At 45.6% G+C, this 22900-nt stretch overlaps 1 pseudogene; it reads right to left on the minus strand.

Moving 5' to 3' along the window:
- Positions 1–648: 648 nt before the first annotated feature.
- On the minus strand, positions 649–767 carry LOC111740355 (annotated as a pseudogene).
- Between the last annotated feature and the right edge of the window lie 22133 nt (positions 768–22900).

Raw genomic sequence — 22900 nt, forward strand, 5'->3', positions numbered from 1 at the left:
GGGAAGCACACGGACAGGCCCCGAGCACCCACCCGACGTCGGGGGTGGGTGTCGTGGGCTGCTCTCCAGGGACACTCGCCATGCAGGCTGGTCCCGAATCCTTCTCCTGGGCCCCGGCAGCCCAGGCCTGGCTCCTGACTCTCCCATGAATTTTCGGTTTGCCACGAACACCAGACAGGCTCCAATCCAACACCAGGATGAATTCACTGATCCCAGGGAGACCACCGGTCTATAAATTACAGACACAGGTGCCACTGGTCTACTCAGAATGAGCTTGGACCAGGAGCCCTGAAGCCCAGGTGCCAGACCAGGCTCTGCTGCTTGGTCAGAAACTGGCCCCTCCTTGGACTCAGTTTCCTCAGTGGTAAAATGAGGACCTTTCTGTAGAGTGACAGAGCCTCACTGAGGTCCTTCCCAACTACTGCACACTACGCCTTTGCCATCCGGTGGGTTCGGGCCTGTGCCTGGACAGCACGCAGCTCCTCGTGGTGGCACCTCTGTCATTCCTGCCTTGTGCCTGTTTTTTTTTTAATTTAGTTTTTATTTGTATTTTTTAATTTTTTATTGTTTTAGACTAGGCAACCCTTGGTTGACCTCACAGATCGCAAAGATCTTGTCAGCTTACAATCCCTTATTTTTTATTTTTTATGCCTACGGCACCTGGTCTTCTTAGGTGGTCTCCCATCCAAGTACTAACCAGGCCCGATCCTGCTTAGCTTCCGAGATCAGACGGGATTGGGCTCGTTTAGGGTGGCATGGCCATAGACCATGCGCTTGGTTTTTCTCTAGAAAGTTCCAAGAGTCCAATTAATGAGACAAGGCTGAGCAGCAATTCACTCTCCAAAATCAGGGATTCCGATCAGGCGGGGGGTGGGGGTGGGGGATGGTAAACTCAATGGCAGACTCGCCATGCTAACCACTGGATGAATTATTTCACTTCTGCGAAGAAGGCCTCTGCTGTCGCTTCGCCGAGAAGCCTGCCGCATCTTAAAACCACCAGTGTCACGAGCTGTCATGGAAAGTGGAAATGGGCAGGATGTGGTTTGAACTGACAAAAAAAAAAAAAAAAAAAATGAGGCAGCTCGAATTCCTCTTCAGGGAGTTTGAAGTGATGGCAAGGATGAGAACCAGAGAACGCTTCTGACTGCAGCCAACTGGCCAGTCAAGTGTGGATCAGCCAAACCAGTTGCTTAGTACCAAGGCAGCGCAAGCCACCACCACTAACAGAACACATACGCACACGACAACCACCAAAAAAACAAAAGCGAATCCATTAACAGTATGCCTTGCTTCCAGTGTAAAACTTTGCGTCTATAGAGCAACTTACACCAGAAGTGTTCTCATGCACTCGATGCTTGCAGTCGCCTACAGAGAAACACACAGCAGGGTTGATATTCCTGTTTTCCAGAGGAGAACACTGAAATACGGTATGACGTGAAGACGGCAAGTCGCAAAGAAGGCCCAGGAATCCAGGACTCCTGATGCTTGATTCAGATCCACCGTCCGAATCCATGTAAACAGAGACCCATTTCAGAGAAAGAAGCAGGTCCCCAAGGCAGAGGCTCACTGCGTCATCATATACGCATTATATCCCACTGCCTTGGCCTGGGGGGCTATGTTCCTGCTTTCCCCTGGGTCCCCATGCCTGTCACCTTAGGGGCCTACTAAGACACTCAGTAAAGGTCTGCTAACTCAACAATTGATTATAAATAATGAAAACGACCACAGGCCACCAATCTCCAAAGATTTAGATACAGAATTCTCCGAGCTACCAAATGATCTTGTGGTAAAACTTTTCTGTCCTGCCCTCCTGCACCGGTGAGACAGATGAAAAGCCCTTTTCTTAGCTTTCCTGGAAAGGAGAAGCGTCGATGTGAAAAGACCGGGAGTTAGATGAGCACCTGGAAACCAACGGCAGTCCAGAGTTCTCGGAACGAGAGAATCACCTGGCTTGACGACTTTGCATCCCAAGACCACCTCCACAAGACAGCACTGCTTCCCCAAGTCCCATCTGCAGGGACCTTTCTCGACGTTTTTGTTGACCCTTGATGCCTTTGCCGAGAGGAGCTCTTTTGAGGAAGGTAACAATTCCAGCCCTTGTGCCGATCGTCTGGTGTAGCCGCCTTTTAGGCTGTTGTCCTAAGTGATTTTGGGGGAAGCAACGTGACGTCTCTGGGCATCGGTTTCCTCATGTCTAAAATCGGGGTGATGATAACAGCACCCACATTGTGGGTGGTCATGGGGGTGCGGTGGTGTCTTCCGTGTGAGTGCTCAGAACAGTGCCCTGCGTTGAGCGAGTGCCGAGCTCATGGCAGCAATTGTCCCTCTTGCTGAGTTCCTGAAGCCATTTAATCATCTTTAAATCATAAAACCCCCGCCTGCTTTTTTTTCCTCGTGGACATTATCCAGAGCAGCAGGCCTTGTTTCGTGTTTCTCTGGCTTCCTTCCCCCCGTTTTCAATCTCTGGGGACGAAGGGGGTAGGGCAGAGGGAAGAGGAAGGACACACATATGTGGCAAACGCCACCTCTGCAAACACCTCCACGGAATTCGTGGCACGCACCCACACGCACGGAAATGACGTTTTATTTTTATCACACGTAAGTAATTAATATTTGATAAAGGTTACACTTCGCATCTGTGGGGAAAGAAAGGGTCACTCGATAAATGAAGTCGGGACAACTGGCTCATTACTTAGGAAAATGCGAGTCGATTTTTATTCTTTAACCACGCACCCAAAATTTTACAGAGGGATCAGAAATGAACGCCCTCTCGGATCCACAATCAAATAAATGCATTTCAGAACGAAGGATGCCTTTCTAAGCAGAAAGGTGATAGAGAGAAAAAATGTGTATGTGACCACATAGCATACGAGCCTGTGAAGATCACAAAAGTAATAAAATCAAAGAGTAAATGTCACACCACATTAAAATATTTGTAACTTCTGTGAGATCCCATTATTCCATTGGTTGCTTATCTTTTTATTCACTTTTAAGAGCTATTTGTATATTCAGGAAATTGGCACTTTGTCTTATAAGTGTCATATGCCATTATCTACTTGTTGGTAGTAGTCCCCGCCTCGTGAGAACTTTTAACCGCTATGCAGTTAAATCTGTAATTCTGACAGAAATTAATTATAAGCTGACTTCATCGTATATATATCTATATGGTCACCTCTGATGCCACCTGAGATATGAACATTGCCAAGAATAACATAAGCTGAGCTTTTGAATTATTTGTTGTAGTTAGAGTTTCAGTTGAGAGGGATTACACAGAATTTTGGATCTAGGGTCTTCTGCCTTAAAAACAAAACAAAACCCTGATGACTATTTTTTTTGGAATTCTGACATAAAGCTGCCATTCTTAAAACCTCACAGCCCTGTCTGTTTTCACTCCATGCCCTCATTTCTTTGTCTGTAATTCCAGCCAAGTCACCAACTTACACTGAGTGACTTCAGAGACAGAGCTAGAAAAGTTATCACACCCACGAGTGACTGGCTCTGTGTCAAGCGGCAGGTACCGAACGTTCTGTGACTCTGTCCTTCACACCTTTCGAGGTCCCTTCAATCCATGTAGGCTAGATGTCAACATCCCCAATTCCTTGACTGGTTTCCATTCTGCTTTTCAAAGCTGGACACGTGGAATTTCCAAATAAGAACTAGAACAGGTAGGCATGAAATCCAACCCTCCTGATTTCATTAGGTGTCTCTAAATCTCCATGAAGTTTTTATTAGTTCTGGTAACCAAGAAAGAAGGAGAGAGAGAGAGAGAGAGAGAGAGAGAGAGAGAGAGAGAGAGAGAGAAGAATGAGAGAGAACAGCAAGTCATTTGTTAAAGTAATAAAGCTGAACTAAATGGATAAGGTCCTCTAATTGACCTCGAGGAAGCTCAGGGACACTGTGGATCAGCTGCTAAATGACTTGTGATGTCTCGATTTAGAGGAGATGTCTGGCTCCCCAGCAAATTTGTCTGCCCATAAATTTCTTGATTAGGCTAAAGGCCTCTGCCAACATAGCCAGATCTTCCATTCAGTATGTCCTTCATTTAAGCTAATATCATGACTGAAAAGCACATTCGATCTGGGTGACACAATATTTAAATTTAAAATCGTGTTCACAGTTCATTTCCAAGAGATCGATTTATTAGTCTAGGTGGGAGATGGAAACCACCAAGGTTGTAGCTTGGAGGTTTATTAATTGGAACGGTAGGCTGGAGGCGGAAGCTCTGTCTGGCTTCATATTGCCTGCAAAGATGCCTGGTTTTAAGTACATCAGTGCCCCTTGTGGGAAATAACTGTTAAACATTTATTTTTAATGGTCCGGTTCAGGCTCCACAAGACATCACTGAAATACCCAAAGTAAATTCTTAGTATAAGTCACTGGCATTGCGGATGACCCAAGAGCTTCTCCCTGTGTGTTAGTTGTATGTTCAAAAGAGGACACCTGGGCGAGGAAGCTGCATGGGATTTGGGGTTTATTATTAACTTTCCTATTCTTCAACTATTGGAAGTACAGCTATGTGAACAATACATTCCCTTTTAAATAGTTATATTTCCTTTTTTGGGAGGGGGTTGTCGTTAGCTCTTAATAGTCTTTCCCATCGAGAAAAACAGGCTCATACTAGAAGTGTGAAAATTCTGCTTAGGAATGCTTTAAAAACAAACAAACAAACAAACAAACACCCACAAAACTTAACAATTTGGATTTTCTGGAACTTTCTTTTCCCAAGCAAGTAGGCCTGCTTTCTTTTGGACAGGAAGTTTCCTCCCACTAAATATAACCAAAGAGTTCTCTCAACCAGGAAGTGTCATTACAAAAGCAAATAGGTATAACCATGGATCCTGCCAAAACAGAATCGCTTAGGGATAAAACGACTTTTTCCAGTGATTCTTTAACAATGGTGAAGTCAAAGCTATTGACATTGGATCAAATATCCCAAGAATCGATTGATCATTAAAGAAATGAGACCTGGCTCCTCGCTTTCTACTTCTGTTTCTAAATGTGAAATGGGATATTCAGACTCTCTCTTCGATCTTCCGATGTGTGCACGAGTTGATATTTTTATTTTCTCACCATCCTATGAATTTCCTTCCTATTCCTTGCCCTCCCATCAGCTCTACAATTCCGTAAATACCAGAAACAAAGAGAAGGCTGGCCCCTCTTGCAGCCAACTCAGAAGACCCAGAAATTCCCTTCTGTGGGCCAACCACACCCTATTTCTGCACAGGAAGTTCAAGGATGTATTGGCTTATCCCTCCAGCATTCTCCCCAGGCATAAATGGGGGAAAATCCTTCTTTAAATTCCCTTGAGGTATAGAGATTGCTTGTATAGTATACGTGAATCTCATTCCACAGACTCAGATACCCAAGAAATAACATATTATCTTAATTTAATTTAAATCAAATGAAGTGAGACTCTAAACCTACTTTTCACGGGGCTGGCAGATATCCGCATTTCTTTCTTGATTGGCGGGGGGAGTTGTTCACTCTTTCCTCAGGACGGAAGAATCCAGAGGATCTTGCCTAGAAGGATGAACCAAGATCTCTGGTTAATCGTGGCCGAAACAAGTGTCAAGGTGACCTCCTGAAGACAGGTATCCCTCTGGGCCAGGCTTGAGCAGGGATCTATGTCAAGTCTAGAAGCCTCAGGGTCCAAGAATGAGCCTCATCCGGAACCCCAGAAGCCATCTATCTCTTCAGCAGTTCGGTCCCGTAAACAGACACTGCCAGGGAGCGAGAATTAGGCTCTGCTTCTCTCTCTGGGAGAAGGTCACCATATTGCCCACATCTGACACCTGAAGCCTCCTTCCTTATCTCAAACCTCTCTCTCTCCTGCTCTCTCTTTCTAGTGAAGCCCCTCTGTGTCCCCCCAAAATGTTCTGTCTTTTCAGCATTTCTCCGATCATGTCCATTTGAGGATACCTTGTAATGAGGTAATGTTACCACCGGCTTATGCTCTCACAGGGAGCACACCCCAGCCCCCTAAAACTGGTCCTCAACCCCTTCTGGAAACTCCAGCTTCTCTAAACACAAAGGGCCTGAAGGTGACTTCCACTTCCCCAGTGCAATTGAAATCTCTTGGACAAGACCTGGTACTGTTGATGGTCTCTCATTTCTTCATTATATTTTAATGCACATTTAAAAAAAATTATTTCAGTGTATTGAACACACAAATTTTATATCTGGTTTCTAATGATTCCATCACCTCTTGTCCTCATTACCCTTATTCTCAGGGTTCTGTTGTGGGTCCTGTTGACTCTCGCCTACGGTGACTCGTCCGTGTGTTTGCCAATTTCCGTTGTGACCTCGTGTGTCCTGGGATTCTACCTGTGGCGCCTCTGGGTTTGAAGCGTGTCCCTCTGGAAAGTTTTTGCGTGTTTCCTGCCTAGCCCCTGGGACACTACCCTCCTGGAACCCTCTTTAACAAAATTATGGGCTTAGGATTTTGGGGGCCCCTTGAGAACTGTGAATTCCAGCCACAGACCACATGAGTGTAGGCTTGAGGTCAGAAACTTTCGTGGGAGACTTTTTTGGGAGTCTTTTCGTGGGAGACCTTAGTTCTGGTTGTTTTTTTGCTTCGCCCAGAGCCACGATGTAGACAAGCCAGGGGTCTCATTGTTCCTGTCTGGTGTTTTTTTTCTAGTTTAAAAGCGGCCCTCGTCAGAGGCCCTGGATTTGTGTAGGTGTTTGTGGTCTGACATTCCAGCGTGTGTGGCCCGAGGCTCTATCGGATGCCACCAGGCACACAGCCTCTTACAGCCCAAGGTCTGGGCCACCAGTGGAGAATGCCGATGAGGTGAACAACAGCTTTGGTCTCCCCTTATATTATGTCAGGAATTTAATCATTTCCCTTTCCCCCAAACAGCCGTCAAGCTATGTGAGGGAAGTTGCTCCGAAGACCGAGGCCACCATACTGTCCACAGATGATCGATTCTCCATCGCAGTCTCTTTTTTGTTCTTATAAGAGTTCCTCCCCCCCACCCCGCCCGCCTCTTTTCTTGTTTCCTCCGTCCTTCCAACGCTTCTATAACCAAATTCCCGCATTTAATCCTCTCTCTTGGAAATACCTAGTATGATTTCTGCTTTCCGGACTGGACCTCTGATACAGACGATCTCTGAGTCTGGCTCAGGTCCCAGCTCTTCTTCTCATCATCCTACTGCAGGGACCAGAAACGGGGCTGCAAAGGAGGTTGTGGGTGAGAAAAATACAAAGCTAAAATAAAACGGAGTGAGTCACTCACGTCAATTAATGCAATTGCATAAATTAGCATTCGGGAGAGAAACGTTAGAGCGTCAGCACTGGGTTCAAACTTTTCCTGCACCTGCAGGCAGTGCCTTGGGCAAGACCCTTTTCTTATGTGTTATGAGTTGCATTTTGTTCCCCGAAGAGGTATGCTGAAGATCTAACCCCGGTGCCTCAGAATGCGAACTTATTTGGATGGGTTAAGTTGAGGTGTGATGGGTTAAGTTGAGACGAGGTCTTACTGCAGTAGGCTGGTTCCTGAAACCAATATGACTGGTTCTTTTATGAGAAAAGGAAAAGATAAGACACCGAGCAAGGCACAGAGAGGAAAGAGCACCACGGGATGACAGAGGCAGAGACGGGAGTGAAGTGGTCGCAAACCAAAGCACCCCAAGGATCGACAGCCACCCCGAGGAGCCAGGAAGAGGCAAGGGAGGGTTCTATCCAGAACCTCAGAGGGAGCAGGGACCTGCTGTCACCTTGAATTCAGACCTCCAACCTCCAGACGGTGGGAGAATGCATTTCTGTTGGGTGAAGCCACCCAGTTTGTGGTACTTTGTTACGCAGCCGTAGGATACTAATACATTATCTGAGGCTCAGTTTCCAGTTTCCTAATGTACGAAAGTGGGGTAATAACACTTTATAGAGTTGCTGCGAAGATTAAAACAGGATACTGTACACAAAGCATCTGCCTCATAGAGGGCAAACAAGACATAGTAACTGTTATCATTATTTTGCAATGCTGAGCAAGCTGGCTGCCAAAACAATTCCTTTCCTGTCAATAGCGCCTTCTACACACACACACACACACACACACACACACACACACGGAGTTATGTGTGTTGCCCTGTGCTATTCTGTAGCAAAGTCTGATGTGCTTTTGTCTCTTTCAAAACTTCCAGGATGTTCATTTCATCCAGGCCTGACCTTTATAAAAAGTTTGGCCAGGTGCAAAGGGATCCGAATCCAGCGATGGCCGGAGATAGGACAGTTGGAGAACAGGATGTTCTTGGCTGGGCCTCTGCCCCACCTGGACACATTGCTCCCTGTGGCTTCAATATCTGTGGCCTTAACTTATAACCACAAGGAGCGGCCACTTAAAAGAGTTGATAGAAAGTGTATTTGTTTTACATTTGCCGAGGTGTTTGCCCACAATCGATAAAAATGGCCGTAACTTCGGTTCTTTTGATGTGCCCTTCTTTAAAAAAAAAAAAAAATGTTGATTGCTGGTGCTCCCCCGAACTTGGACAAAGAAAAACAGCACAGATTTAGTTTGAATCTGTGTGAGGACCCCAGGGAGAAAGAAGCCCGCAGCACCCAGTTCCTCCCTGGTACTAAAGGGTGCTGCCTGTCATCCTGGCTATCACACAGGAACTAAAAAAGAATTTTTCCAAAAAAGTAAGTAACTTCCCCAAACGTGCACAGTGTGAAGGAGAACAGAGAGGCTGCAGCCTCACACACGTAGGCAAGGAGCGCCTAGCTGCAGCGAGGACACGCATGTACCTGCCTCGTTTCTGGCTACCAGCTGCTCAGAGCTGAAGCGGGAGCAGCCACAGACCGAAGACGCTGCCGGCAAACGTGTGCTCACGACTCTCGACAGCGCCAGCACTGCTCCCCCTCGTCCAGCTGCTGAGCAAATCAGGACCCCAGAAACAAAGCATGACTCCTCCAGGACGGACCTGATAGGAAACTGAGCCATCTCACCGTCGAGCCTGAGCTGCACGGGGCGTCAGAGCGATTCACGGTGCACCTCTCCAACCAACATATGGGAACTCTAAACAGCAATTAGGCAAAATCCTAAATTACAGAGTTGTCACTCTGCAGAGAAATGCAAATTATAATTTTGCCTCCTCCGAAAGCCCACAGCCTGATTTCGCTCTCCATCTGTGAGATGCTTCTTGTCCCCAGAAGCATCTCCTCGGCGAGGCTTTCCTGGACGAGCCACGACGGGGCCTCACAGCGGCCAGCTGGGGCTCACAGCGGCCAGCTAGGCCTGTGTGCTGCTCCGGCCGAGATCCTGGACAGAGAGGAAAAGAGGGCGACAATTTCTTTGCATTGTTTTAACCAACCACGAATACGCGCTAAGTACTGTTGAGGGTAAAACAAAGTATGAGATGCACCCCTTATGTTCAAGTAGTTTCTAGTGTAGTCAGAATAGGGAGGGGAAAAAAGTCCAACCCGATTTCTTTAAGCACCTAATTCAATGTCACAGGTAACTCATAGCTGTAGAAGTTCAGGGGAGGGGAGGTGGCTGAAAGCTGCAGGAGGAAATGCTTCCTGCAGGAGACGGAACCAGAGGCGGACCCCAAAAGACAGGTAGAATGTGAACAGGAGGGATGGAGAGAAGAAAGGGTCCAGGGGAGGGAAGATGGCGAAGTCCCGTGGTGGCTACATGTGGCAAGAGGCCGCCCTCCTCCCTTGGCTTGGAACAGCCCTCTGCCCTCCACGCTTCCCAGATGGACCCCAGACCCACGCCCGGGCAAGTGAACGAGAGCGACACTCACCGAGACTGAGCTCCTGGTAGGACACCTGCCCACTGTCTTCCGTGTTCTCTAACTCACCAGCACCTCCTTGTGTTCTTAAGAGCGGTCCAGGGGGCTCGCCACATAGGTCGTCACACCTGCAGGAGTCAGAGGAGTATCAGCGGGGAGGCCATCCCTGCCCCTTCCTTCCAGGCCCCCAGCCCTTGGGGCTGTCGGGCCCCTGCCTCTTCTAGCCCCTCCCAGTTGTCCCTGTAGATTTTGCCCCAGAACAAGCATGTGCTCCATCCAGCAAGACATTTTTTTTCCTCCCAATCAGTAGGGCTTGGGGACAACCCCTGTGATGGCTGTGGCTCCACAGAGCTTAAGGAGTTACAGTGGGGAGCTGGGCTCTCCTCCAGCTGCACCCCCACCCAGGGCCAAGGCCCGGGGAGCCTCCCATCTCCTTGGGGCTCTTCCGACCTGTCCCTACTCTTCTGGATCACAGGAATTTCCGAGCTGTGACCTGTGTGGGCCTGTCACTCCCGCGGTCTGGGCTCTGTCTGGGAGAGGGGCTTCCTGGGGCGGGCACACTCGGGCTGGGCACGATGAGCAGGAGCCCGGGGCAGCTAAGGAAGGGGAGGTAAGGGGGTACCAGGAGGTTCCTGGAATGTGCGGCCCTCAGGGCCTGCTGGGGGAGCCCTGGACAGGGGTCATGCTTGGAGGGCCTTGAGCGGTAAAGGAGAGCCACTAATGAGTTTTCAGCAGAGGAGACACGTGGTTAGATCTGTGTTTTAAAAAGATAACCCCCGGCTTTGATATTTTCAGCTATAAAAGGTTGCCTGGGTTAATGAATCACTTTTTTACAAGTCCTGTCTTGTATGTCCTCATCCATCAATACCCATCTCTAACTCATTATCCAGACACCCGGGCACTCAGATTTATGGGGATGTGGGAGATAGTCAAGGGAACAAGGGAGAGGCGGGGGAGGGGTTACGAACAGGATCTTCGAGGTCTCGCTCTGGCTGAGGTGTTCTGTCACCCCGTGACCCACGGTAAAGCCTAATTTCTCCACAAGTCATTTAGATTTTTAAAATCTCTGTTTCATAACACACCAGCCCTAGGTTGCTGCGTACTCGTTCCAACAGGAGAGGACGTATATAAATCACTCGATTACATTATCGCTGGGGAAATCGAGCATCTGCGTGGGTGACGACGATCTGATGTCCGACGTCAGACATTCACAGCACTAATAACAGTATCTTCACTGGTGCAGCATCACAGAGCCAGGAGGCTTCCGCCAACTGCCACCTCGCTTGAGCCCTGTGACCACCGAGGCGTGGGCCCGCAGGGACCCCGGCCCTGCCATTTACAGGCGATGCAACCTTGGGTAAGATACTCACCCTCTCTGCGCTTCAGGGCCTAGTTTATAACATAGACATTAGAAGCTTCTTCATGGAGTGTAAAGACTGGATGAACCAATACATGCAAAGTGCGTACAACAGTGTCTGGCACAGAGTCTAACAGAATATTATCTATTCTTCTTCTTCTTATCCCCCTGGCTACGGAGACGTGGCCGGAATCGGACTTAAGTCGGTCACTTTCCCGTGGTCTCACTATTGATTCCTTAGCCTTTCCATGTCCAAGCAAAGAGCCCGTAGCCGTGTTCCAGCATCTGGGAAGTTCCCATTTGTACTTCTTCCCAGCTGGGTCCTGGAAGGGCGGTCGGCCTGCTGTTTCCTCCGAGTGTGTCAATCCCCATCTAATTAGTAATTAATATCTGTAAGGATTTCGGATTGGATGCCTGGCAGTGAAATACCCTCGGCGATGGTTTGATGGAAATTAAACCAGGGGCATTTGTACTCCCGGTTTCCGGAACGTTCGAGGCACTCGATAACGTACGGGGAACGAACGCGTGATGTGAAGGGCGGCGAGAGAAGCTACCGTCGGGGCGAGGGCGGACCCGGCACCCATCGTGCACAGCGCGCACGAGTCAGCCCGGGCCCGGGAGTCGTCATCAAATGATCTCATTTCATTTACTAAGTGTGACCCTTAAATCATACTGCAGAGCCGAGCACAGTCGTGAAATCACATCAATTCATTCTAGTCAACTGGCCAGATACTTGGCCACTTGATAAATTTGAAAAGGCAGTGTTTATTGATTTAGATTAACTATGACTTAAGAAGACTAAATTTACAGACATACGAATTTGGCAAATTAGAAGTTATTTGACTTACAAATCTTTCAACTTTCTAGAAAAAGATCCACTGGAAGCATCTGTAAATTTCAAGCTCCCCGCGGGTGTTAATATAATTCAATTTACTGAAATTCATCTTGTCAGGAATACGTCCACTGTACAAATAACTCCAGCTGCTGGATATTGCTGTTTAAGTAGAAACGGTCCAAGAGCAAATGCAGGTGCTAATGAGCATACAGAGCTTGTAAAAGACTAAAATAAAGAAACATATTAAAGATGAAAAGTGAGACAAAGAGCCAAGGATGACCAGGAAAGGAAGGGAGGAAGAGGCCAAAGCCCCAACGGAATCAAGGTTGTGGCACATCTTAGAGATGTTTCCATCCCCAGCTCAGAAGGACAAAGCAAGGCAAGACCCCCCGGGGCGGGCAGAAGAGAGAAAGAAGCTTCTTAACTAAGCTCCCACTGGCGGGAACAGGTCCAGTGTCCCCTCGGGCAGGGTCTTGATGCTAAAAAGTGAAGCCGGGTGCCACAAGACGTTGACTCAAAACTCAGCTGCCACCACGCATGATGACACCAGCTAATTGTCCCCACCTGGATGCTTGGGCTCTCCTTTTGGAGCTTCGCTGGTAAATTGGCTCAACCTTCGATCCAATTTTTGTCTCTCTTTCCTGTCCCTAATGTTTTGGCCCCTTCGCGACCTGGGATCTATCTCATGTTTCTGAAGCCTCCAGGGCAGCATGCTCCTTTATGATGCTTCGCCCCTTCAGCTCTGTTCTTAACCCTCTCCTTACTTCCTCCGCTGCCAGAGCTGACGGGCGGGAGGAACAGAGGCCCGCTGCAGGCGGAGCAAGTCCTCGCGCGAGCCTCTCGTTTAATTTAAATCCTGCTGGAACGGACCGGAAGCTTGCACGCTGCGGGATGACAGAATGAGACCGGCACTGCTTCCCAAGAATGTTCTACGGGATTCCACGAGGCGACGCCCTCACACGCAGACGCACGGAACGGAAGGCTTCACCTTCCTAACGGTTCACTGACGATAATAGAGACTCTGAGAACGTTTTTTTTGTTTTGTTTTGTTTTTGTTTTTTAAATAAATCTTATTGAAATTTAGAGGAACTGTTTCTCCATCATACATATTCTGAAAAACTCTGCATTTGGGCTGATTCACAGTTGGGTGAATAAGGGCACTCAAAGATTATCGTTCAGTGTCAATTTGTGGAGACATTTCTAGTCCAGATCCAAAGACTCTATTTGGCCCTGGTCAGTTCAGCTTTTTTTTTTTTTTTTTTTAATCAGTGACTTGGAGTAAGGGATAAAAGCCACGCCTATCAATCGGTGGTGGGAAGACAGTTAATATAATGGAAGGTAGAGTCAAAAATCCAAACAATCTGAGCCATGACTACTCCTTGTTCCATTCGTACTTGAATCCTACCCTGTCCGTATTTATGTTTAAAGAATCAAGTGCACAGTAGTCTAACAGAGTAGAGCTGAGTTAGCAACAGTTTACACATGGCCCCCAAGCATAAGCTTGGACAACGTGGTGATTCTGATATAATCCAAAGCCACTTCAATAGTTTATTGTCCAGAAGTTTATGTCTGGAGTATATATTCCATCCAAGATACTACATTATAAGAGGGTCACTTGAGACTAAATAATGCATAGAGAAGGTTGGACAGGGTGAAAAATTCCATTACATAGAAACTGTCTGCAGCCATTGAATATGCTTAGCTAGAGTAAGAGAAGGCTCTAGGAGCACAGAATATCGATTGTGTCCGTTGTGTAAGACTCGTCTGTGTACTCAAGTCTAGATAGTGAAAGTCAAATTCCACTGCCCTGTAAGACCTTTTTACGTTCCGTGTGGTCCAACAACGAAATAGGCTGTCTTTATAGGCAGTCAGCATCCCGTCACAGGAAGTCTTCAAACACATGCCGAATGTCCTAGCGTCAGGGCTGAAGAAGAAGGGGTGACATCCAAGGATGCTTTCGGCTCGGATTCTACAGTTTTTCTGGTTGTGTAAATATTTAACTGCCCCATTTTGGGGGGTAATCGCTGGGATTACCTGACCTGTCTACCCCACATTTCACAGGTCCAATCCTCTGTGAAGTTTCTGCTTTGAGTTCTCAGCTCCGTCTAGAAACGAGAAACACTAGGCACGGCAGCCACCGGGGCTCCCAGCGGCCCCACTGCCGGCTCCTGCCGCCCTAATGCTTGTGTCCAGGTCATTCCTTAATGCTGCGGGATGCCTCCGGATCCTTCCAACAAGTTCTTCTTCTGTGTTTAGACTGGCATGACTTGGTTCCTATTCCTGACAAACCGAAGAACTTTACCTAAGACCCCAGTCTAGTGCCTTTTACATTATCTCACCAGAAGATCATTCAAGTCTATTTAAGCAGGGATTTTTGTCATAATTTGACAATATACTTATTCTCCATCCTTATACCTTGGGCAATAGGACAGAGAATCTGCCATTAACCTCATAGTAATTCACCCTCAAGTGTACTTGTACCCACAAGCACCCAGAGAAGGCTGCTGTGAACAGACTGATTTACATTTTATTGTTAGAAATGCCTGTCCCGCAATGCACATTTTATTTGGAAGGCAGCCCTTCATTATGCAAATACCTATTTCTCTCTGAAATGTCTCACTAATGGTGTAAGTTTATACCTATCGTTTCTGGCCTGGAACCAAGAAAATGGCAATGCCACTAAAAGTTCACTTGTTACACAGCTGGTCTGACAGTTCATTAATGGCCTTTATTAGGCTGGAGGGCGAGATGCCTCCCCAAGCCAAGTTTAGGACTCAGTTGGGTCTCAAAGGTCAGGTGCTTCGAATGAAGCTCAAACGTCATGCTGTTAACGCCCCGAGCTCCTGGCAGAGCCCAGCTTTCTGTTCGGAAAGAAATGGTCTCATGTCTCTCGTGAACAAGTCCTGTTAGAGATCAAAGCAATCTCTCATAACCTGGTTTTGATGAGTTAAGGGAAAATGAACCAGAAACACGAGGATTAAATGTCCCTTAAAACTCCCCTTGGGATGTAAACATCGAGAAGAATGTGCTGGGCCAAACCGCGTGTGGGATTTTATCAGACCCCAACCACGAGGGGAAACAGAGCAAGGCTTCTGACAAATTGAGGCTGTCTGGCTTCGCCTCTACCTAATTGGTCTGCATTATGGTCCTTAAGGGCGTCTCGTAAAGGAAAGGGCACCTGCGCTCTCCCGGGGGCTGCTCCCACCTACAGGGCTTAATCTCTTCAAATGGACCGATTGTAAGCATCTAAAATTTAGGTTGTTACTTTTGCATTAAATCACTCATTACATGAAGTGATTCTGCAACGTTACAGATGTCTCTCAGGGCTCCAGGCTTACAAGGAAAAAAAAATGATTTTTGTGTATGTGTTAATTTCTCACTAAAAACACAGCTCTCTCAAAGGGGTTTCTACAACATGGAAACATCAAAAAGGAATGCTAATTCAATCTGTCTTTCAAATGCGCAATGAATGTAAGACCCCAGAGGGCCTGGTATGTTTGTTTGTTTTCACAGAGGTGACAGTCACATAACATAAAATCAACCATTTTAATGAACAATTCAGTGGCATTTAGTACATTCACAGTGTTGTGCAAGCATCTCCGTCACTGGCAAAACATTTTCATTACCCCAAAAGGAAAGCCCATACCCACTTAGCAGCTGCTCCTTAATCCTTCCCCTTCCCCAGCGCCTGGCAACCACAAATCTGCCTTCTGTCTGTGAATTTACCCGTTTGGGATGTGTCATATCACTGGAATCATACAATAACTGATCTTCTGTGTCTGGCTTCTTCCACTCAGCATAATATTTTTGAGGTTCATCCGCATTGCGACACGTATCCATACTTCATTCCTTTTTATGGCTGAATAATATTTCATCGTATGTACATACCACATTTGTTTACCTGTGGATGGATATTTGGGCCGTCTTCACCTTCGACTATTGTGAACAGTGCAGCTACAAATATGTATGTCCATGTGTGTACATGTATTTATTTGAACATCTGTTTTCAATTCCTTGGGATAGATACATAGGGTGAACACTTTAGAAGACCCTGTGATGCTAGAAGAGCCGTAGCTACACTCTGCACGTCCGTCTTATCCCAAAGACCATCACACGCACACATAGGTAACAATCCCTGTAGCTGTAGCTTCCCTCGACCCTCTAGCAGTGGACCCATCGCCAGTTCCCCTGAACTGGAACTAAACTGCGACCTGGCATTTCAATGTCCTGAGGCCATGAAGGGAAAATCAAAAAAAAAAAAAAGGGAGGCCGCAGTGATGGCTGGAGGGTGGGCGCTGAGCAGTCTTCATGGAAGCTGGGGCCACCTCGGCCATGGTCGAGGTTAACAAAGTACTACATCGGCTTCATGTAGGCAGACTCATCAGCAATTCCCACTCCTCAAGTCTAAAAGTTTGGGTCATCTGACCAACCAAAGAATCCTAACTAACTGAGGTGCTGGTAGAGGCTCGGAAAGGCAGCAGGGAGGGATCGCTATTCAGCCACTGTCACTGTCATGGCTGCTGCAGAGAAGCAGGCTGCCGTCTTCGCCAGCAGGTCCCTGCATGCTGCTGATGGGCAGTGATTTCCTCCCTTTTTGTGTTTAAATAGAAGGTATGCCCCTCAGTACGTACCCCGCCCCCAAATGAAAACATACGTGCACAAAAACTCGTGCACGTATGTTCATAGCAGCATTATTTATAATAGCCAAAAATGGAAAACACCCAAATACCCATCTACTGATAACTGAATAAATAAATTATGGATATCCATGAATATTATTCAGCGATCAAAATGAATGAAGTATATTAAGGACAGAAAAAGATGATGTTTTTCAGATGCAATACAAATGAAAAAAATCATCATAAGGAAATCGACTGCATAATTTTATGTCAATAAATTTGGAAATAGAGTTGAAATCGCTACTTTTCTAGGAAAAAAATTATAACTTTCTGAGACTGAAAAAGATATAGAAAAACTGAATAAAACAATTTTAGCACTAAAAAAAATTGATTTGACAATCAAATGTCCCCACCTCCCAAACATCTTCCAAAAAAGACACTAGTCTTAGATGATTTTTGCAGTGAATTTTACCAAATCTTCAAGGAAAAGATCGTCTTCAAGGAAAAAAACAGCAGGCCACTTAATTTGTAAAGTTATTATAGGCTTGACCCTAAAATGAAACAAGGATAGTACAGGAGAAGTATCTATAGGGTAATCTCACTTAAAAATGTAAATGAAAAGTCCTAAGTAAATATTAGCAAATTAAATCTAACCAGTATATGTTTTTAAATGATCATTACTAATTACGGTTTATCCCAGGAATGTGGGAAAATCAGAAAGATAAAATAAGGGGGGAGGGGAGAAATAAAATAATAAAATAAAATAATATGAAAAAAGAAAAAGAAAATAACATTTTATAAATTCAACACCTACTCTTATCTAAAAGAAAAGCTCATAGGAAAAAAGTAGAAATAGAAGGGAACATCATTAATCAGATGAAAGATTTTTACCAAAAACCTAGGGTAATAATATCATGAATTCTGGAGTAGTCCCATTAAAACAACAGCAAGGCAAGGAGGGCAGCTGTCATAATTCACCATTACACAAGAGGTACTTGTGAATGTACTAAAAAGAAAGGAAGAAAAAGAAAAAACGTGTGAGGTTTGGAAAGAAAATGAAAAAATATTTCTAGGCATTGAAATTGCAGAAACATCAACAGATAATCTGTTGGAACTGATAAAGAATTCAGCAAGGTTGCTGATTACAAGATCAACATATAAAACTCAATGTATGTTTGCCTATATGTCAGCAACAACAATTTAGGAATTAAAATTGAAAAAAAAAATCGGCCAATTCACAGAGCAGCAAAAACTGTAAAGAACCTAAGAAATATACATCATATAAAATGTTTAAGAATTTAATGGAAAACTTATAGAACTTTATTAAAGGACATAAAAGAAGATCTGAAAATGAGTAAGCAGACTCAATAATGTAAAAGTATCACTTCTGCCTAAGTTATAAATTTAAATAAATTCTAAACAAAATCCCTATAGACTATTTTGAGTTTCTAAATTGATTCTAAAATTTGTTAAAGTTTAAATTATGAAAAATAAGGGTCATTTGGGAAGAGATGAACGATGAGGTGGGCAGAGTTGCTGCCCTGCAGATATCAAAATATTCAAGACAATTACAGAAGTTAAACGACAGTGATTTGGGCAGAGAAACTGGGCACTGGACCAGAACAGAGAGCCCAACGCAAATCTACACACACATGTACTAAAGTGGGATCTAAAGATAGAAGTGGCAGCACAGACGAGTGACAAAGGGATGGAAACACTGGCTTTTCATATGAGAAAATATCATTAGATTCCTAAGCCTATTAGACAAAAATAAATTCTGGAAGAATTACAGACCTCGACACAAAAACCACAGCATAAAACTACCGGGATGTGTAGGCGAGTATCTTGACGACCTGGGGTGGATATGCTTTTTGTGCATCTGCCAAGACCTTCCGCCCCCCCTGGCTACCTTGGGCTAGTTCCCTACGCTGGGACTCTTGCTTTCCCGAGGAGCATCTTAAGTAGTCCTTTCTCCACCTGCTTCCCAGCCAAAGTGCAGCACGTGAGTCGGGCTGGCCAATCAGACGTCGCAGGCGGCTTCGGGAGGAAGCGAGGACGGGAAGGCTGGCCGCTGGACCACCAGGAACCTCCAGTGTTCTCTGGACCAGGGAGGGGCAGAGGGGGGACTGGAGGCATTTTCCTGGAAGAGCTAGCTGGGTCTGGGAGTGTTCCTTTCATTGAGTCTCTTTTCCCGTCACTCTCAAATGTTGTGCGGGATCCTTAGCATCTGTCATAGATTTCTTTTCTGCTTAAACTGGTCAGAGTGGATTCGATTGCCTGCAACTACCAATAACTGACATACTCAGAACTGAAAACATCTTTATAACAAAATATGCCATAATCAAAGTTAGAGGTTTAAAAAAATGGCTTGGAGAAGGTATTTGCAGGATCTATTACAAAGAAATTCCTAAGTATATGTTTATTTCAATCAGACAATTTATGTTTAATGAAGAAAAAATAAATCGATAAACAAATAAATAAGAGAATGAATGTACCCCAGTAGGAAAGAGGGGAATGAAAACAGGTAATTTTCAAAAGTAGAAATCCAAATGCTTTTATTTTCAATTCAATTTTAAATTATGCATATACTTCATTCTCTTGAACTACAGATGACAGACCATGAAGATTCATTTATAATGATTTTAAGTCTTTTAAAAATAACTAATGTTTGTTTTTTCCCTCCTGGCATTGCCACATTCTTCGTAATGATTCTGTATCTCTGTGTAGCCATGACCCTAAGCCTCCCAAGGCCACAGTCGTGACACACTTGCCATTCACAGGCCAAGCCACAGGATGCCACTGTTGCCTTTGAGCTATCATCAACTTTTACTGAAACGGAGGTAAATGAAGAGAAAAAAAAAAAAAAACAGAAAATCTCTCTCTTTTTTTTTTTACAGACACATGACAACTATTTAAGGTTTAAAATTCAAACCTTTTCTTTCAAGTTCTAATTTTTTAAATCCCATATTTTAATTTTTGAAATCACATATCGAAATTATCTGTCTTTTATTGATTACAGTCCAGAATCAAACCAAAAAAAATTATTTTAGAATAGTTTAAAAGAATGTTAGCACCTACAAATGCTGAAAACAAAGCCTTCCCACAGTTAAATTCTCAAAAGTGGTTTCTGTGCCAGCTACGTGATGTCGATCGCTATATGTACAGACGCATGAGAACTCTGTGATGTATTACTTGCTAAAACCGAATATATTCACTGGTATTTAAACCTATCTGAATTTGTGTTTTAGTGGGGCCAATGTATTTTGAAATCAAAGTGTTGGGTAAATCAAATAACAGTTTTCCTTCAATTTACCCAAAGATACTTTATTTGTATTTCCGATTGAACCACAAATGATAGTTATACTTGACACTTTAAGATGTCTTTCTGACCCTGTCTCAGACTTGACCAAGTAATGGTTCATGAATTAACCATTACAGGTCACGGAGAAACACATTTGAAGAGAAGCATTCTTTATATCTTATGAGTAAATAAAATGTACAGAAAGGTGGTCCCGAAGTAGAATACGTCCTATTAAAAAGTGACTATAGTTATAAATATCTGGTCTGTGCATATAGAAAATAAACTATAGTCTCTCAAAGACCCGGTTGTTGAATTAGGGACACGCGACAGGTCCATATAAAAAACCGTGCCATTAGGAATATGAAGTGCCAAAATACTTTAAAGTGCCCAGTTCAGGAGAGGAGAGTCCCCAAGGACTGGAGCAGCTAGGGAAGGCTTTGGAGGAGGCTCGATGTCACCTCCGTGCAGAGTTTTACCTGTCCTCCCCTTGGCCCAGCCAACCTCGTCCCCTTCCTTTCCGACTCAATCAGTCCCCATCCTCTGAAGATTTTCATAGCTCTTGGAACATGTGTTTAGTTTTAACTTTCAAAAAATTGTTCATTTATTTAGTCAACAAATACTAGGCACTAAGTACACAACCAACATGGTCCCTGGAGCTTATGGTCTAATAAATGCATTGCGATTATTTGCTTGCTCATCTCTCTTCCAGGGGACTGTGAGCTATTCAATATCCCCAGCATGGAGGACAGAGCAGACTGTGAATAAATGTTGGCTAAATAAATGATGTGCCAGGATGGGACAGAGACAGGAAGGTCAGAGATCAGCATAGTCACCCAGCCAGGGGGTGGTGGGAGGGCAGGCACAGTTCACCAAGAAGACGAAAGAGCAGAAGGACTTTGTGCTCCCCACAAGTAGTGAGGAAGAGGACAAAGCTGAGCCCCATTCCGAGGATGGCTTTGCGAGGTGGCTTTGTTTCTGTGCTTGTGCTTCACTAACCCATGGCCCTGGCAGCCCTCATATGTGACTGAATTAACCCTGGGCCAGGCTTGTTAGTGCGAGCTGAGTCTGTCCACGCTGCAGAGAACTGTGACACTGCAGTGAAGGGCAGCCTTGCTGAGAGGTCACCGTGGAGTGTCCCTCAGCCCATTGAGCAGGACGAGCAGGCCACTCCTGGCATATGAGTCATGATGCACTTGCCCCAGCTCTTCACACGCACCCGAGCCGCACTCTTAGTTAATTCAGAGTTAAGAGGTGACTCTTCTGGGGTCAGTGTGACTCACAGGAATGGGACATGAGCAAAGCGATGGGCCGAGTGATCATAAGGTAATAAATTTTTAAACTTAACTGAAATAGCCTGAGTCTGACTTTGGGATACCGGTTGCCTCAGCAACAGAGAGGTTAAAGCAGCAATAAATTATCAAATAGAGCTGTTAGCTTTTTACGACATGGCATCAGCTCCCTCAGTGTGGGCTGCTAAACACAATCCAGCATGGAGAAATGATCTGCCAGTTCATATCAAAGAGGAAAAGAAGACCCTGACAAAGGTCAAAGGTCCAAGCGGGCTCGGACCCTCACCTGAGACGGCTTAGAGAGCCAAAGCCCTCGGCCCCACCATCTGCCCTTGCTAACCGTGTGACCCGTTGAGAGGTTCCTTTTGGCCCTGGGAATCTCACTGTCCCCTGAGAGGAGATACAATATCAGGCTCCAGGGAACTGACATTCATGAAAACGCCCTAAAACCAGGAGGGTGCTCTGCGAAAAAAGCATCTCTAAAAGCTGAGGAGAAAATTAGTTGAAGAAGAGCAACAATAAAACTGTCACATTTTAATAAGAAACACCTGTCAGCCAGCAGTTTGGATGAGTAAGATTATCCTAACAAAAAACCCGCATCTTCCACGACTGTAACATCGTTCTATGTTAACACTCGCACTTGACCTTCAGAGAACCGGTCGGGGTACGAGGTCAGTCAGACGTTTTTGGCGAGGTCCTAGGTGGAGACACGGAGCAACCTAAGCCCACGCAGGCTGCCCGCTGTGGCCGGTTCCGTGGAAGTGTGGAAGTCCTTGGGTACGAATGTGGGTGTCTGATATTTTTGCCTGATCCATATACTTCCCCTTCTTCCAGCAATAATAGCACTTGAATTTCTTTTTGGGAAACCATCCCTCCCCACCTCAGAATATGTGGGGTTAAGAGAAGCGATTGACTAAGCTCCTGATCCAAGTTCTAAGCCAAGAGAGGCAATGGAAGTCAATGGCGGGGCTTCCTCGCTGGGGAGTTCTGTCTGCAAGACTTCACCTGGGTCCACTGTAGACTCCGTACTTAGCAGGATTGCCCCCCATTCTGGGAATCTGGCTAAGAAAGAAGCCAGCTCAGTGAGCAGCCGAGTCACAAGAGAGCTCAGAACGGACTGATTCCATCCGGAGGCAGAGTTCGACCAGCCTCTAAGTCCTCTCTAACCGTCATCCTGTTGCAGTTGGGGACTAAAGTTGCAAGGAAGAGTCTTGACTAATATTTCATGCCTTGGGCAGCCAACAACCTCTGCCCTTCCCAAACTGGAGATATTTCTCTTCTTTTCCTCACAGCTTCTCCTTCTGCTCCTCACTTCAGCACAAACCTCGCCAGGAGAGCAGAAGCCAGGGACGGGGCTGACGTGAAGGTGTCCCCCCTTCCTCCCTGCCGTGCCGGCTAGCTACGTGGAACATGGGTGAGGGAAAGCCACAGTGACGGCCGACACGAGTTCCTCTCTCGATATGTCAAAGTGCCTTACGACACCCCGTTCCCTCGCCTGCTTTCCCAGCATTGATACAGTTTCTCTCCTTCCTTCCTTCCTTCTCCCCAATAGTCTTGTTATAAAGCCACTTTAGTACAGGAATCATTTCTTTTGCGCCCCATACTGTTTGGAATCATAAAACGTGGTCTCTCTCTTCCCTCTTGGGAAGCTCGGGGATAATGGAGGAGAATTTGAAGTTCGGAGAGAGTAAATGAGGAGGCCGAGAACCAGAAGACAAAGGGAAAGGAAAGTCGCCCTTCTGATTTTGAGGAAACCGATATTGCCAT

The sequence above is a fragment of the Pteropus vampyrus genome, unplaced genomic scaffold (assembly GCF_000151845.1).
Source record: "Pteropus vampyrus isolate Shadow unplaced genomic scaffold, Pvam_2.0 Scaffold62, whole genome shotgun sequence".
NCBI classification, from domain to species: Eukaryota; Metazoa; Chordata; class Mammalia; order Chiroptera; family Pteropodidae; genus Pteropus; species Pteropus vampyrus.